The 6000-nt window shown below is 34.3% G+C and overlaps 1 protein-coding gene across 1 annotated transcript in view; it reads right to left on the bottom strand.

Annotated features, from left to right (window-relative positions):
* Positions 1-409: 409 nt before the first annotated feature.
* DNTT (DNA nucleotidylexotransferase) overlaps positions 410-6000 on the bottom strand; it is a 184145-nt gene continuing 178554 nt past the window's right edge. Inside the window, exon 15 of the mRNA XM_085582593.1 lies at positions 410-6000. This exon is cut by the window's right edge and continues 23295 nt beyond it. The gene's annotated coding sequence lies outside the window, so the exon portion shown is untranslated.

The following is a 6000-nucleotide window of genomic DNA, read 5'->3' as shown; positions in this document are numbered from 1 at the left end:
TCCTGGCTTCCATGGCACTGGAAGATTGTAGACAAAATGACCCTAAGCAGAAAACAAACAGTGTTTAGATAGAGTCTGGAACATCACAGATTTACACACACACAAAATCAAACATATTCCTTCTATCAGGAGAGAAAAACTGAGAAGATGAGAATAACAAGCTTTGGATGTGAACACAGCTGAAACAAAGAGGACATGAGTTATTGATTAATTTCACAGGCAAGTTCAGGCAGTGCCCAAAATGGGCAATATTACATACTGGTGACCAACAAATTTATGGGCAGAGGAAAAGCAGAAGCAGAGTACCAGGAAAAATTCAGAGTTAAAAATAACTTGAGTGAGTCAATTTATTGTTTATATTCCCCTGAGTTCTCCTCCATTTTATTTGATAAATGCTATTTGGTTGAACCCAATTTTCTCTCTAATTTATGGGGGTTCTTAACACTGATTCAATATCTTTCACTTCCACAATGTATCATCTTCTTAAGCAGTGTTAGGAGTGATTGCCAACTCTACCTGTTCCAGGCTCTTTCCTGTGAGTTTTTTCCTTTCCTTTCTACAGAACAAAGTAAAACACTAAGGAAAAATATAAGCAGGAGAAACAGGGAATGGAAGTAAAACCATTAAGTACACAGTTTTAACTAAGTAAGAACAAGAATGAACTATAGCCTTCCTCCAACACTTGAAGAATGCGAACACCTAACAGTGAAATCCAACTGTGATGGAAATAGTATTCCTGAGAAGCTCTGATAACTTCTTGTGGTAATACTGATCAATACCATAGGATTGCTTTATACTAAGGAGAACAAGCAAAGTGTGAAGGAAAGTAAGCAGAGGATTTCCTGGTTCCAAATTTCTATGTGTACTCTTCTCTAAATTCTCTACATCTCCTTGTGTGGAAGCTATTCCATCATTTTGGTAATCCTGCAGGTCTCTCTCAGTACCTTTTCCAGGTCTACTAGATTGCTTTTGAAATAGGAGCAGAACAGTCATATCATTACCAAGGTAAAAAATGGATGTAGATTTTAGCACTTTTATGTTCTTTGTTTTATTCCCTGCTTCTCCATTGGCCTGACATACTCATGGACCTTCTATAATCCCCAGTTCTCCTGTGTAGCAATGGCCCGTTCAGACCCCATTATTTTGAATGTGATATTAGGACTTTTCACTTTCTTGCATGATTTTACATTTATCTAAGTTGGATTTCATCATCATTTTGCTTTTAAGTCATGTGTGTTGCTATAATTATCTGAAATTTCTTAATAGATCATCTTTTTTTCTTTAATACCAGGAATCACCAGTAAACTAAAAAAGCCAACAAAATCTTTTCATACAGCAATTTGTGAAGACTTCAGAAGAGCACAAACTTTTGAAGAATTCTGCTGGTGTCCTGCCTCTACTGTTAAAACATTTAATGTAAAATAACTTCAGTAATTTCTACCCTGCAGGTGAATTTTCAGATGGACACAGACTGAAGTCCAAGCTAAAACTTAAATGGAAGAAAATAAATTTTAAAATCATCCTATCTCTGTAACTCAAGTCAGCTTTTTCATCAAATGCTAATTCACACTTGTACTTTCATTCTTACTTTCAACAGAAAACTCAGACAAGCTCAGTAAAACTTATCTGAATACATAGCTTATGGAAAGGGGAAAAGGCAGAATCCTGTACTCCCTTGGTATCTTCAGACCAAGATAGAGAAAATTTTACAGAGACAAATCCTTGACTAAAATTAACTCACAGAACAAGATTAGATGCCCCCAAACCTCATCTACTCTATAGTATAATGTTTTCATCAAATGTATTGAGAACAGTATAAAAAAGACCAAAAAATGAGGAAAGTGTTTATTTATAATATATCACATTAAACTTATCATACCACATTAAACTTTGTGAATCATGAGTTGTCATAACAGTGCTTTGTAAGAAAGTAAAAATATAAAAATAGATCAGACTGTCTCAACCTATTTCCTTTCAGTAAAAGTGTCTAGGACCAGAAGCAGCCCTATAACCTTAAATTATCTTGCCCAAATTGGAAATAAAAGATTCAAAATTAGATAGGCATTCAAATAAATAAACATGTTTAGTTCAGCAGAAGATCCTCTCTAAGGAGTCTATTTTTACATAAATTCAGATTTGATGTAAACCAAAACCTTAAAAAAAAATATTATTTTCTGGTTTCATTTTTCCAAGGCCTTCATATAGACTCAGTAGTGTGGAAAGTGACTAATACAAGATTTTGATGTGTCTTTGCCTGTCAAAACAACAGCACAGCTCCGTGTGTGGAATAGCTGAAAGTGTTGATTGAAACTTAGATAGAGAGTCATTTATAAGAAAAATGGTCTGTGATATGTGGCAGAAATCTGTTTCTATTTGGAAACATGATGAGAAATCAACATGAACATCACTTTTCTAATCATACAAAATTGCCAGGTTGATTGTCAAGTTGTTATCCTTGTAATCAGATAAAAAGTTTTCAACCCCAAATTGTTTCCATTTGTGGTCCCTTGATCATAGTGTGTCTAGACTATTCTAACAATACATTCTCTTTCGAATAAATGCTTGTACCATCTGCACTGTAAATGAACAGGAAAGAATGGTTTTAGAACACTACCCTTCACAAGCTTCAAATGGCTGTATTTCTCCAAGAACTCAGCTTTGCTATGAGCACAGAGAAGCATTCCTCAGAAGTCAGTTTACTTACTCATTTGTATTTGAGGCACAGACTTTGCTCACCACTGAGATAAGCAGTTTTTACTTTAATACAGGGAAAATATGCTCTCCAGCATAAAATTATTCAGATCAACTGCACAAAGATGATTGCTTCATAGATCTTGAACTTGAAAATAAAATCTCCCCTACTGCTCATGTTCCTGAATACTTTTGTTAAACAATGCCACCAGTAGATTCTAATCCTAGCTTGGGTGAACCAAATATTTCTTCAGTGGCCTGTATAAATTGTTTACTTTTATGTAAAAAATTATAAAGAGGTAGTAGGAAAAATTCTTGGAAAGATCAGGTTTGTTTATAAATAATATTTGACATCATCAGTGGATATATTACTAATTACAGGAGGGGAAAAAAATAAAAGCAAAAACATCACAAGAAAATCCAATTCCCATTTTGCTCTTGGTTCAGAGGCAGGAAGGAATGACTATTTAACACACACAACTAAATTTAAGCCCTTTGTTAGCATAAACTTCTCTATCCATAGTAGCTTTCACTGTAGTAACCGCTCTGAGTGAATAATACAGATAAAAGGGGTCACTGAGTACATGAACAAAAAAATAAATGCATCTTACATCTAAATATATTAAAAATCAGATATAAAATGTATTAAATTATAAACATATATTTAAATGTAGTTTTAAGAAGTCAAGTATATTTATATACATTGCAGACTTTCACAATCAACGGATTATCTCAGTTAAAAGAACAAGGTAGAGGTGGTGGTAGAGGTGGTAACTGGTGATCAAGTAGCAAAGACATAGACTGACCTGAGGAGCAAATTGTTTGGAAACTGCTTCAAATACTTTTTTCCCCTGCCTTTGGTCAGCCAGAAAGAAATGGGTTTTGGCTAATATGACATTTTTACCTCAGCCTCTTTCCCGGGTAGAGACAGTCTCTTATCCCTGGCCTTGAGAATTTTCCAGGTCTGTTTAGTACTATGAACTTCCTCCTGTAGATGTGTTCTAGAAACCACACTTGTGTGGCCTCTCTGGTTGTGGCCAACCGATAGCCCAGTCTTGCAGCAGATAAACAGCTCCCTACCACATCAAAGTAGCAGAAACCCTAATGCATATGTCAGAACTGTTCTTGCTTGCTTTCTTCATAACAGCGTGTAAACACAGATAAATTAAAAAAGAAAATGTGTAGGTAAGAGGAATGTATTGTGAATTGCAGACATCATGAAACAGAGATGTAAGAATTCCATTCTGCAGATCAAAGCTCACTCCTATTGTTTGTTCTTTACAAGTCAGAACTAAAAATCTAACATTCAGCTTTATTTTGAGCATAGCCTAATATTAGATAACAACTGATTTCTGCCATTAGAAATGAAACCTCATGAGAGCAAGAGGTCCCCCAGAAGTTATGGTTCTGAATTCAAATATGTTTTAACCCATTAGATATTAAGTTGATGGGGGACTATGAAGTATTATAACACATTGCCAAACTTACTGTTCTAACCTCTTTAGAAGAGCCATGGGATTATATAGAAAAAAGTCAAGAATCCTATTTTACAGTTAATTTAATATACTGTAGTACAGAATGATATACTATATACAGAATATCCAACGATAGGCAGAATATGAAATATTCTGTGTAGCTATGTTCTCACAACCACAACTGTTTAGGATTATCCTGCTTATGTTAAGCTTAGAATATGGAACACTAACAAAAATATGTTAGAGGCACATGTGAAGCACTTACAAAAACTATAATGTGTGAAAATCTCCAGCCGCATACAAACCATAAATGTGTTACAGAAAATTGCAGCATTTGTCTTTCCAGCTTTCATTATCAAAGCTGTGATTTTCTCAGCATGTTCACTGGCAAACTGTACTGCTTTGACACTAATAAAGTCAGTAACACTCTGCTATCCCTGGTATTACAGGAAGAATACTAAAAATACTAACAGAGTAAACTCAGACACATCCATCCATGAACAAGGGATTTCTGCCATTATATTTGCCATTTCCAGGGAGAAGGTTTAATCTCTAGTAGCTATGAACAATACAGATTTTATATCTGCAAATTTAAAAAAAACAATCTCGAATGAAACATGTTTAGATATGTTCCCATCTACTTCAGCCAATGGTAGAAGTATTTACAGATTTTTAATATGAAATATTTACCAATAATATAGACTATTTAATGTGTTGAGATGAATAGTCTTCATTGTACCACAAACCAATTTATAGCCACACATCTAACTGCGAAGATTACTTGTAACTACTTTTCACATACAATATTTTCAAATATTGAGAGAACTTGCTGATATAATTTTTGTGTGCTTTTACTTTTAGAATAAAATTTCTGCTTATGAATAAAGCATTATTTGAGTATTCAAAGTTACAGAAAAATATATTGTATTTATTATTGCCCAAACATTTCAGAAAAAAGCATGCATAAATCATGTCATACAACTTCCAAGATGCATCAAGTCTCTCCTAGCTGCTCTTGAGAGGAATAACAGTGTGTGTATGCCATATCAAGCATTCTCTTTACAACAACAATGGATTTTTCTTCCCCCATAAAGCAGTACTTTTGTAAATAACAGAACATGCAAGTCATACCAGTGCACATATTAACTAATTCCTGCAATCTCTGTAAATTCCAGCTTAATCTCCAAACAGAAAAGAGAGCTGGACTAAAAATCATAAAAGAAAATATTTAAACATTTCCAGAAGTTGACAAACTCCATTACTTGAGTGTTTTGTGCAAACGTGCCTATCTCATTTTCTTTAATCTGACAAACAAACTTTGTAATGCTTCCAAATACAGTGTTCTAATGCTCAAATTTGTTCTAATGCTCAAATTAATTATAATGTAATCATAATTTTAATTTTAATATTACATTTATAGTGTATTACAGAAAAGTGACTAAACAAATGGATCCATTAGACCATAAATCTTTGTTGAAGCCTTTGTTGTATTTCTGTATAAACACCTACAGAAACATTTCTTGAAATATTTTTTGACTGCTTGAAACTAGAAGAACATTTTAGGCAAATGCATAGGAGTGGCTGAGTGAGCTCATGAAGGGTTTCTATAGAGAACTAGATTCACTCAGAGTTACATAATTGGGAAGTTCATCTCCTTACTCACCTGAAGTGATCACAGTTCTGGAAGCTTCCAGGGGAGTTGGTCTTTTAGCCAAATGCTGCAGTTTGTCACTGTACCCACTTGTTATTTGCAAGCCTTCAACCCACAAAGCACTGCAGTGGCCCAGCTGAACTCATGCTCATATACATACTCACGTTCATGTACATAATGATG

The sequence above is a fragment of the Lonchura striata genome, chromosome 6 (genome assembly GCF_050655825.1).
Source record: "Lonchura striata isolate lonStrDom1 chromosome 6, ASM5065582v1, whole genome shotgun sequence".
NCBI classification, from domain to species: Eukaryota; Metazoa; Chordata; class Aves; order Passeriformes; family Estrildidae; genus Lonchura; species Lonchura striata.
The sequence above is the reverse complement of the archived record's forward strand: the minus strand, read 5'-3'. Positions and strand labels throughout refer to the sequence as shown.